The sequence below is a fragment of the Schistocerca cancellata genome, chromosome 9, assembly GCF_023864275.1.
Source record: "Schistocerca cancellata isolate TAMUIC-IGC-003103 chromosome 9, iqSchCanc2.1, whole genome shotgun sequence".
NCBI lineage: Eukaryota > Metazoa > Arthropoda > Insecta > Orthoptera > Acrididae > Schistocerca > Schistocerca cancellata.
The window spans coordinates 77,843,393-77,854,243 of NC_064634.1; positions in this window are offsets into that span (position 1 = coordinate 77,843,393).

Sequence of the window (10,851 nt, forward strand, 5' to 3'; positions counted from 1 at the left end):
AATGAGATCTCTGGAAACAGAAGAAAGGTGCTCGAGCTATGACGATTATGCGAGGTCCAAGCGTGTGCCGGCAGAAATAAACTGCAAAAGAAACTGCCAGAGAAGGAACTAGCGCTCTTCGTCCAGCGACGTCGCCATTTCTGGGACTGGAATAGCAAAACAGTACAGGGCAGCAGACGGAAGGAGAACGCAGCAACAAAAGAAACCAAAGAGAGCGGCTTCGGTGAGACGCGTTTTTCCTGTATCCGCACTGTCAACAAAAATTACGTATTGAGATAATGAGAGGAGGGAGTAGGGGAGGGTGGAGACCGCCGGCTCCTGCTGGCATTTGCATCGCTCTCGCCGCGCCGCGCCGCGCCGGTAGCCCAGCCTCGGCGGGTCGCCGCCACCGCCGGCCGCTCCGCAAACACGCCACCCCCTGATTCCATTGCGCAAACGAAGGAACACATTATTAATTAATTAATTTTTACGTCAGCATTATTTGTCGACCGAGCAGTAATTGGAGGCGGCCAGCTCCGGCGTATCACCCACCCACCACCACCACTCCCACCACCACCCACCTTACCCCTCTACTGCCAAGGCTCGCCTGCCTCTTCCGGCTACCGCCCCCACCCCTCCACCCACTTACCCCAAAAACCGCTCTCTGCGCTAACTCCTTCACCGCGATACCGCCAACTCCTTGTACTTAAACCTCGGTGCCGAAATTAATTCAACGCGCCCGTGTCACCGCAGAATAATTATTTGAATTTCAAGATATGTAGAATTTTAAACGAGATACGCGCGAATAAATATTAATCTGATTTCGTAATTAAAATTTTCCGTCCTCCCGTCGCTACATTTGAATTCGGACAAATTTTTAAAGCTTATTCAAATTAGAAATGCAAACACGTGTAGCCTTCTTACCTTCGCCAGCTCTTTCTTTCTTTGGACGTAGCTTTTGCAGTTCTACCTCTGCAGTGACTACAGCGGTGGTTTACTGTGAACGCTCATGTACCGAATGACTTGTCCACTAAACACACAACTCTTTGTAATTTGTGATTAGTATATCATCTCCATTTAACATAACCGTATCTTACCACAGTATTAAGTGCAATTTTCAAATCAATATTAGCACCGTTTGTAGCCAACTGTCTTTAAGCGTCGATTTGTGTCTGTTCCTAAGATACAAGCCACGCAACAAGTAGCAGCTAGGATCCCGAACACAACTGGTAAGCAATGTCTTTGAACAGGCCACCGGGTCAAATCCACTTGATTTCCTTCGTAACATGAAACAATCTTGCATGCCTTGTCGACAGACTCATTACTATACCAGTTACGAAGTATCACACCACAAATTGTTTTTTTTTAAATCCTTTATTGATACAACAACAACTATTATGAAACAAACAATCAATGAGAAGATATTGTGATACAAAAATGTTCAACAACAAACATTGTATGCTACACACTAACCCACCACCTTATCTAATTAGTGGGTCCAATTATTATACTAAGAACAAGCAGCTTTTACTACATAATTTATGGCACCTACTATGGACAGGGTTAATCTAACTGAACTAATCTGGTTATTCTAAATCTAACTACTCTGCAGCGTTACAGGTGTGCCAGTGTGAAGTACAAACCTACTAAACCGGCCTGCTCACTGAGCTAATCCCAGTGAGCGTGCCCCTGGCACTGGGGGGCTGGCCTACTACTTTTTTGAATCGCTGCAGTCCCTACCCATGTTAGTGGTGTTAGTGTTCTAAATTTACGATATTCTAGTAACTACTCCTTATTTTATCTTAGTGCATATGTCAAGTCCGGGAATGGTGCTCCTGCTCCCCTAATCCAGTAGCGCGGCGGATTCCGGTTGTAGGACAGCCGGCCAGTACCGCGCCTGGCGGAATTGCAGGTGCACCTGAGTCTTCATCGGGTTATTTGATGTCTATCCATGTTGGTTACTAATATAATCCCTCAAGATCTTCTGGGATATTTCATTTGCCAAACTGTTGAGGACATTGAAGGTCTCGGCACTTCGCAGTAGGTTATATGTATCTCTGTTTGGCAGTTGATTCCTAAGTTCGAGCGCCACATCGTCATACAACGTGCAGTCGTAGACGACATGTTCGGGTGTTCCATCCGGAGCACCACAGTCGCACGCTGGTGTTGCCCGTTTTCCAAATCGACATAAATATGTTGGATATGGCCCGTGACCTGTGAGAAAGTGCAGCAAACCTCTGCTCGGCTCAAAGTGGCTCATTTGAAGCCTTTCTCTGATATTCGGTAGTAGTCGGAATACCCTTCTTCCCGTTACTTCAGTTTCCCATTGCTGTTGCCATAACTCTTCGCCCCTTCTCTTTATTGCGTATCTATCCCCAACTTGTACCCCCAAGATTTCCCTAGTCTTTTCTATCTTTCCTTTTGACACCCAATACCATGCCCCTTGTTCTCTAATTTTTATGTCTAAGGGACATAATCCTATTATTGTCAGTAAGACCCCCCCAGGTGTTGTACGGTATGCCCCGATTGATCGCAACAGCATGTTCCGCTGCACCCTTCTCACAGTCACAGCGGGCACCACCCTCGTAAGCCTGTGTGCCCAGACCCCACTCGCATATCCTACTAAGGATGTTAGGATGCTATTGTGGTAAAGTTTGATCAGGTTGGGAGGTAAGTGAAATCTTCTGTGGCCTATACTAATTAGGTTGTTTAAAATTTCTAATGCTCGCTGCGTAATATTTTCTATGTGTGTGTTGTAATTCCATTTCTCATCTATTGTGACTCCTAGATATCTAGCCTCTCGACGCCGAAGAACTGGAGTTCCCTCAATTCTAACGGTTGGATTTCTGACAAGACTGCCTTTCATGTAGATTTGTGTGGTGCAACTTTCATTTTTGCTTCTTGGCACCATTTCTGAAGTATTGTCATGGCTTGCTCTACTTTGGGTTCTAGTTCCTCTCGGCTACGGCCGCCTACCAACAGGAGGAGGTCGTCAGCGTAGGCTATGACGTCTAGCACGTCCTCGCTTAGTTGTAATTTCTCTAGGAGGGGCTCTATGTTTATGTCCCAAAAGAGTGGCCCCAGAACTGATCCCTGGGGACACCCTTTCGTGATGGTTTTACTTGTTCTTCCGCTAGGCGACGATAGCCATACCTCCCTGTCCATGCAATAGTTCCTCAGACAGCCATAGAGGGGCCCTGGGCACTCCTTCTCTCGCAAGCGAGAGAAGAGCGAATGCCACCACAGGTTGTCGAAGGCGCCACTGATGTCCACCATGATGCCTACCATATACTTGTGCGGGGTTGAGCTACAGACCTCAGCTGCCAGGGCAATTGCGTCAGACGCCGATCGCCCCGGTCTAAAGCCGAACTGCCTGTCGCTCATCCCGTGCAGTATCCTGTGCGCTGCGAGTCTGTCAGCTAGTAGCTTCTCTAACAGTTTTCCTAGATTATCGAGGAGACAAATTGGCCTAAAGGATTTGGGTTCTACGGGGTCCTTGTCCTTTCCTTTTTTAATGATTATTACGTTGGCCCTTTTCCAAATTTTGGGGAAGCTTCCTGTTCTTAAACACTCATTGTACAGTCCCGTGAGAGACGCCACCAGCTGGGGGGCGAGGAACTGCACCACCTCTGCGATTATGCCGTCTGGCCCCGGTGCTTTGCCCTTTTTTTAGTGATTTAATTTCTGCAGCCACTTCTTCCTCTGAGAAAGGGTACACCATGGTGTTGTTGGTGTATTCGTTTAGGTCCTCCCTGCGAATTTGTTTTTGGAGGTCGTCCTCCTCATTTGCTTCGTCATCTGGCAGCAGAGTGCGCAGGAGAACTTCTGCGGTTTCCTGCCACGACTCTGTCATTCTGTCTCCATCTCTGATCGTAGAGAGAACCGCAGGGGACCTGATTTTTTCCCTAACCAGTTTGTAGGGTATTCCCCATGGATCTGTGGCTAACTGGCTCAAAACATATCTCTCCCAACTTTTCATTCTTACTTGTTTTAGTTCTTTTTGAAATTGTTCTTTTCCTTCCCTGTATTGTTGTAGCCAAAACTGTTTTTCTTGCCAGACGGCACTTCGCTGGTAGTACCTCCTCGCCCGTCTTACAGACTGACGCATGCGCTCAAGATCGGCAGACCATGGCGATGGGGAAGCCGCCACGGCTCTCCCCCTGGTTGGCACAGCGGCTTTGACCGCACTGACTATCGACCCTACCAGTTCTTCGGCGTATGTGTCTATGTCCAGGTCACCCTCCGGCAACGGCAGAATGTCACACTCCCGAGCCAGGCAGTCCCAATCGGTTTTATTATAATTTAGCTGAATTTCCCACTCTAGTTCCCAGCGGCACCCTTCTTCTCTAAGGCAGAAGGTAATTAGGTTGTGATCACTTGTAGTGGCGTGTTCACTAACTTTCCAGCCTTCGATCATGCTGATGGCATTAGCAGTTGCCAGGGTAACATCGATGTTTGTTCCCTGCCCTCCACCTCCACTGTAGGTGGGGGGATTGCCAGGTTTGTTTGCCACTACAAGTTGGGAAGCCATGATTAATTCTTCGGCCTTCTCGCCATTTGCATCCCTTGTGCCGCTGTACCACATAGGGGACTTAGCATTAATATCTGCTGTAACAATAATTTTGCGCCCGTGCAGTGTCGTGATGATTCTTGCAAGATGGTCTAAGAAATCTTCAAAGTTTCCTCCGTATTGAAAATACATATTCACAAGGTGTATTAATCCTAGTGGTGTTTGTAATTCGACTACATTACAATGACTATTTGATAATTGTATTAGTGCAGTGGCCCTTAGGGCCTTGTTTGTAACTATTACGACTGCCTTTGGCTCTTCTCCGGTAGAGATAATCTGCCAGGAGGTAGACATGAAGGAGATCTGCCCCGCCCTGGAGTATGGCTCCTGCAGACAGATTACATCCAGTCTCCTCTCCTCCACTACCTTCCGGAGCTCCTGCATAACCAGCCGACTGTTATGGGTATTTAATTGTCCTAGTATAATTTCGGATGTCATGGGAAGTAGGTGTGGAAATAGCAATCAGGCCATGGTTTGTTGTAATCTGAGGCAATTCGGCCGTTCGCAAGTACAGATTGCACATAGATTTCCTGCATGTTAAAATCCTCACCTCTTCTCTCAAAAACCCTTCTGAGCAGGTCACGCAGAGCTCCGAAATCTGTGGGAAGATTAATTGACTTTAGCTGTATTTTATCCATAGCCTCCATTGTCGAGAAGGTGACCTTCCTGCCATATTTATGCCCTATACGTACGACGTGCCTGAGTGCTGTAGTAAGGACAGCCGGCTGCTCCAGGCGTGAAAGTTGCATTGCAAGCGCCAGGTTTGGATAGATCCTTTTAGGATCCGGATCTGGAGGTCTCGGAGATATTTCCATATTCATTGTACTTGTGATTGTACTCTCTTGTACAATGGTTTGGAGAGGTCCTTTCCGGAGCGGGACAATGCTATTGCTTTCTACTGGCTGTAGTCTGTCTTCTATTTCCTCCTCTGGCTCCGTCTGTATGCATAGGTCGATCATATTTGTCTGTTTTGAGTTTGTTTGTTCATTATTGGTGAAAAAGCTTTCTGCCTCTGGGTTGAGCGTCGAGTTGACACTCAGAAAACCCAGAGTCTTGGGCTTTGTTAAAATGTCTGAGTTGTTCGTGTCTTCTATTTCTGTTTCTGTTTCTGATTCGGTTTGGGTACTTGTATCAACCACATTTGTTTCCTTTTTCTTGGTTTCCTGGAGAGATTTTAGAAATTCCTTGAATTTCTCTGCTCTTTCAGCGTCCCTTCTCTTTTTACTAGGAGACTTCCTTTTATTGGTTGATCTGATTGTTTTGTTGTTATCAGCCATAATCCGTTCTGGAGATTAGACGTTGTTCTAATAATTTGTAAGTTGGGCAATTCCTTCCAGTAGTTCCACATGTCTTTTTGCCCCTTCGTATACACGGTATGCATACAGCGGGTTTCTTGCAATCTTTTCTTACGTGATTTTCCTTCTCGCATCTGGAGCAGGCCGGCTTCCTAGTGCAATATTTATGAATATGGTCAATGTCCCCACAATTATGGCAACGGGGTGCGATTAGGTAATCTTTCACGTTTATAGCGTGAAAACCTATGTACACCCTGCCCATAGCTGTCAGTGTTTTCCATAGTCCCCCTGTAACTTCGGCAACATGGTGAACTACGTCCCTATCCCTAGGCCCTGTCTTGAATCTAAGTTTAAACTCTTTTAAAAAGGTTTCCATACTTATATTCGAGTTCTCCAGATTTTGTTGATACAGGGTCTCACAGAGATCCTCGTCCGTCATTGACTTTGGGACATCGTACAGAATAACCAATGGGTTTCGCTTTCGGGGGGGGGGGGGTTCGCATTTTACTGACTTACACAGTTTTTGATTTTCTAAAAGCTTATTTTTGTCTTCCTCCGAAGCTACATCTACTATGACTACGTTTTTAGTTACTTTAACCTTATTTATTCTGATATTTTCTCTAACAGGATTGACTGTGGTGGCAAAAACTTCCTGCACCTTCCTTATGTCTTGGCCGGGTAATGGTCTTAGGAAAACTGCCGTATCAGGTCGTTTAGTGACCTTTGCAATGGTCTCTCTTGTTGTTTGGGTCTTTGGCGCAGCTTGTGCTACGACACCAGCCCATGTCTTTCCAGGTTGTTTTCTGAGTCGTTCGTTTTCCTTTTCCAACTCTTCGACTCTTCCTTCTAATTTTGCATTAGCTATCGCCCATGCCGCTAACTCATTCTTAATTGCCTGCACTGCGGCCTGACTTATTTTCCCATTTTTGATGTTATGGTCTATGAGCTGTATAATCCTCATACGTCTTTCGAGATTACTTTCATCAGTGTTCTGACCCAGGTCTTCCTGTGGCGAGGGATCAGAGAACATCGAAGCCCTTATGGGCGCACTTAAATCGCTTGTCTCTTCAGTAGCCATCATTATTGGACAAGCGAAAAATGGGTTGGAAGCCCATCTCTTACCCCGGACCGGCTCCTCTGGCATGGGGGGGGGGGGGGGGGGGGGGACTGAGATGCAGCTCGCCCACCAACCTCGTCCCTAGGTCAAGGGCAACCCTGAGCCGCCGAGTTCGGTACACCGTTTCCAGTGTCCTGGTCCCCTTCAGTGGCCTCGTCATTGTCGATTTCTCCCAGCGTTTACCGGCAAGTGCACCCCGCACTCCGGAGAAGCGGATGCACTTCTCGTCCTTCGCCATCTACTAGCCCGAGCTCCCACCTTTCAGGCCAAGGACCCACTCCTACTCAGGTGGCGGGCCGGTCACCCAGTCGTTCGACGGTCTGGACCCAGCTAACCTGGCCCAGGCGATGTCACCACCCCCTGGGTTTGGCAGAACATGCCCCGGTTACCCACGGGCGCGGCGAAGCGCACTTGCCGACTCGCGCCGAGGTCCCACGCCGACAAACGTGGTCGCCGGCATGCAGAGCACCAGCTGGTATTGTGCCCTGCGAAAAATAAGGAGGGACAGATGGATTGTCCCTCAGACACAGCTCCCCCTGTGCCATGCACCCTTCGCTTTCGCCTCGGGTTGGGGGAGTTTAACGTCCTACCTTGACGGGAGTTTAACGTCCTGCCTTGACACAACGACAACCCTCACCGTTCCACAGCCAGGAGATGTTATGAGAGTGATGATGTGATGTAAATGATGGTATGGCCCGTGTCTTATGTTGTGGAGTTTGACATCATCGAGACGGTGCGGCACTCAAACCCGAGTTACGTTCCCCGGAGGGCCTCCACACGTACTGGGGGATCATGGCCGACCATGTCTCACCCACCGCTTTTGATAATTCACGGTGGGCCAGTGCGGTTCAGTGAGGATTGCACCCAGTTAAGGGCTAGCCTTTTAACGTCATGCATAGACGGCCCTTCCCGTGTTAGCTTCACCCCATCTACGGGGGTTACTGAGCGCCGGGGCCACGTCAAGGCCACGGGATAGGACATTACGGTCCCCGCCCCACTCAGGTCCCTCTGAGCCGCAGAGTACTTCAGACTTCCTGAAGATTTCCGGGAATCAGAGGGTCTCCTGGCGGTTTTAACCCAGTTTCGGAAGGCAACACACCTTCCCCAGGTGGCGCCACGCAGACCGCTTTCCCGTGCGACCACAAATTGTTTGCGCAGTGTGTCTATTACATAGAATGATTTCAGAAACACGTCCGCTCATTTGATCATCGATTAAAATCAAGTGTCCTAACCAACCGCGGAAAATTATCTTTCACGTAAGCTGTCCCACAGAGAGATAGATCATCACCACTATATCCTAAAATATTAAAGAAAATTAATGTAAAAGACAATCACGATGAAATGGGAACAATGCAGTCATAAAGAACTGTGTCAATTCAATAAATTGATCAGTTTTGTCCTCCGAGCAATATTCAGTGCTTTATCGCCAGCTGATGGACCTTTGTTAAGGTGGAGTTCAGTCTACGATCAGGAACACAAATCGGATTTTTCGATGAGGATGCCCTTTTTCTATGCAAAAATCACATTCGTATGAAATACAGTATTGTGGAAGCTACCATGAGAGCGAATTAGATGTGTTACTTTGTTTCAGAGTATTGAAAGGTGACTGATACCGCAGTGTCTGTCACCAATTAAGGGAAGTAGCTTCGTTTTTGTATTACCATGAAATAGTGCCACAAACATGATACGTGAATGGAATTGGCGACCATTAAAACAAAGACGTTTTTCGTTGCGACGGGATCTTCTCATGAAATTTCAATCAACTATTTTCTCCTCCGAGTGCGAAAACATTCTGTTGGCACCCACCTACATAGGGAGAAATTATCATCACGATAAAATAAGAGAAATCAGGGCTCACACAGAAAAATTAAGTGCTCGTTTTTACCGAGCGGCGTTCGAGAGTGGAACGGTAGAGAGTGAGCTTGGAGGTGATTCATTGAACCCACTGCCTGGTACTTTATTGTGAATAGCAGAGTAATGACGTAGATGTAGATTTAGATGTAGGTACGATGTCTGTAACAATGTTTGTAAGTCGATACATCGAGCCGCTGTTGTAACGCATCAGTACTGTTCTGTACATACAGTATGCTGGGTCTTTCTTTGTTTTGGAATGATGTAAACACGAAACGTTGAAGTGCTAATACAAACAAGCGTGCCTAAATCATAAATTGATGTTTCTTTGTGTTTACTTTCGAATTGTTTCCTGATAATCGTACTTCATCATGCCTGATTCCGTTCCTCAAGCAGAAGTTCATGAGTTTCACATCTGATTTGAAACAGTCTTAGGACATTATGCACACACTCTCCTCTATAAGGCCTAGAAGTTCGTAACGGGAATTTTCGAACACCTTGTATAGTTAATGGTGTAAGTAGGCTGTTTAGGTTTTTATGTTGGTAACGCCACGTAGCGCTCTATATGAAAATCACTGACTGTGCTGAGTGCAGTCTGTGGCTGGTTTGCATTGTTGGAATTTGCTATTGTAGTGTTGGGCAGCTGGCTGTTAACAGCGCGTAGTGTTGCGCATTTGGAGGTGAGCCGCCAGCAGTGGTGGATCTGGGGCGAGAGATGGCAGAATTTTGAGAGCGGATGATCTGGACGTGTGTCCATCAGAGACAGTAAATTTGTAAGACTGGATGTAATGAACTGATATATATATATATATATATATATATATATATATATATATATATATATATATATATATATATATATAATGACTTATGAACACTATTAAGGTATATACATTGTTTGTTCTCTATCAAAATCTTTAATTTGCTAACAATGCCTATCAGTAGTTAGTGCTTTCAGTAGTTACAATCTTTTATTCAGCTGGCAGTATTGGCGCTCGCTGTATTGCAGTAGTTTGACTAATGAAGATTTTTGTGAGGTATGTGATTCATGAAAGGTATAGGTTATTGTCAGTCAGCGCCATTTTTCTGTAGGGATTTTTGAAAGTCAGATTGCGTTGCGCTAAAAAATATTGCGTGTCAGTTTAAGCACTGTCATTTATAATTTTTCTGAGGGGACGTTTCAATAGTAAAATATATTTATTTATTTTATTATTGATGACAGTGACCTAAGGTGGTTTTTATTTTATTTGACGCCACAGTAAGAACATTGCCATACACGCTGTTCTAAATAGTTTCGCGATTCATGAAGATGATTACTTGATACAAGACAATAGTTTACTGATTTATAAGGGGTGATCAAAAAATTTCCATTCGAAGGCCGTACAGTCCAGAATCGGTATGCTAATCGGACAAAGTCGCCGTGAGCACTGAGGCAATGTACTACTGACGCACCAGGTTGAAGATACCTGTTTGGTAAAACACTGAGTACGGCTGCTTTAAGAAGTCAGTAAGCTCCTGCTGTACAGGAATCTTCGCCCCTTCAACGCCTTTTTTAACGGGCCGAAGGCATCATTATGGCATGGGGAGAGATCAGGTCTGCAGGGCGCGAGCTCCACTGTCTCCCGCTTGAGTTCGCGTAACTTCTGCGTTACATTTGCGATGTGGGGAGGTGCGTTACCACGAAACAGCAGCATCCAGCACAGAACTTGGCGCACCATTCCACGACGGTCGTGGCGACAAAATGCTGTCCCAAGCACATTCTTCATTCTCCGAAGGATATCTACAGGCGTTTGTCTTTCGGAAGCCAAGGAAAAATGGTTCAAATGGCTCTGAGCACTATGGAACTCAACTGCTGTGATCATAAGTCCCCTAGAACTTAGAACTACTTAAACCTAACTAACCTAAAGACATCACACACATCCATGCCCGAGGCAGGATTCGAACCTGCGACCGTAGCGGTCGTGCGGTTCCAGACTGTAGCGCCTTTAACCGCTCGGCCACTCCGGCCGGCGAAGCCAAGGAAAGAATAGCAGCACGTT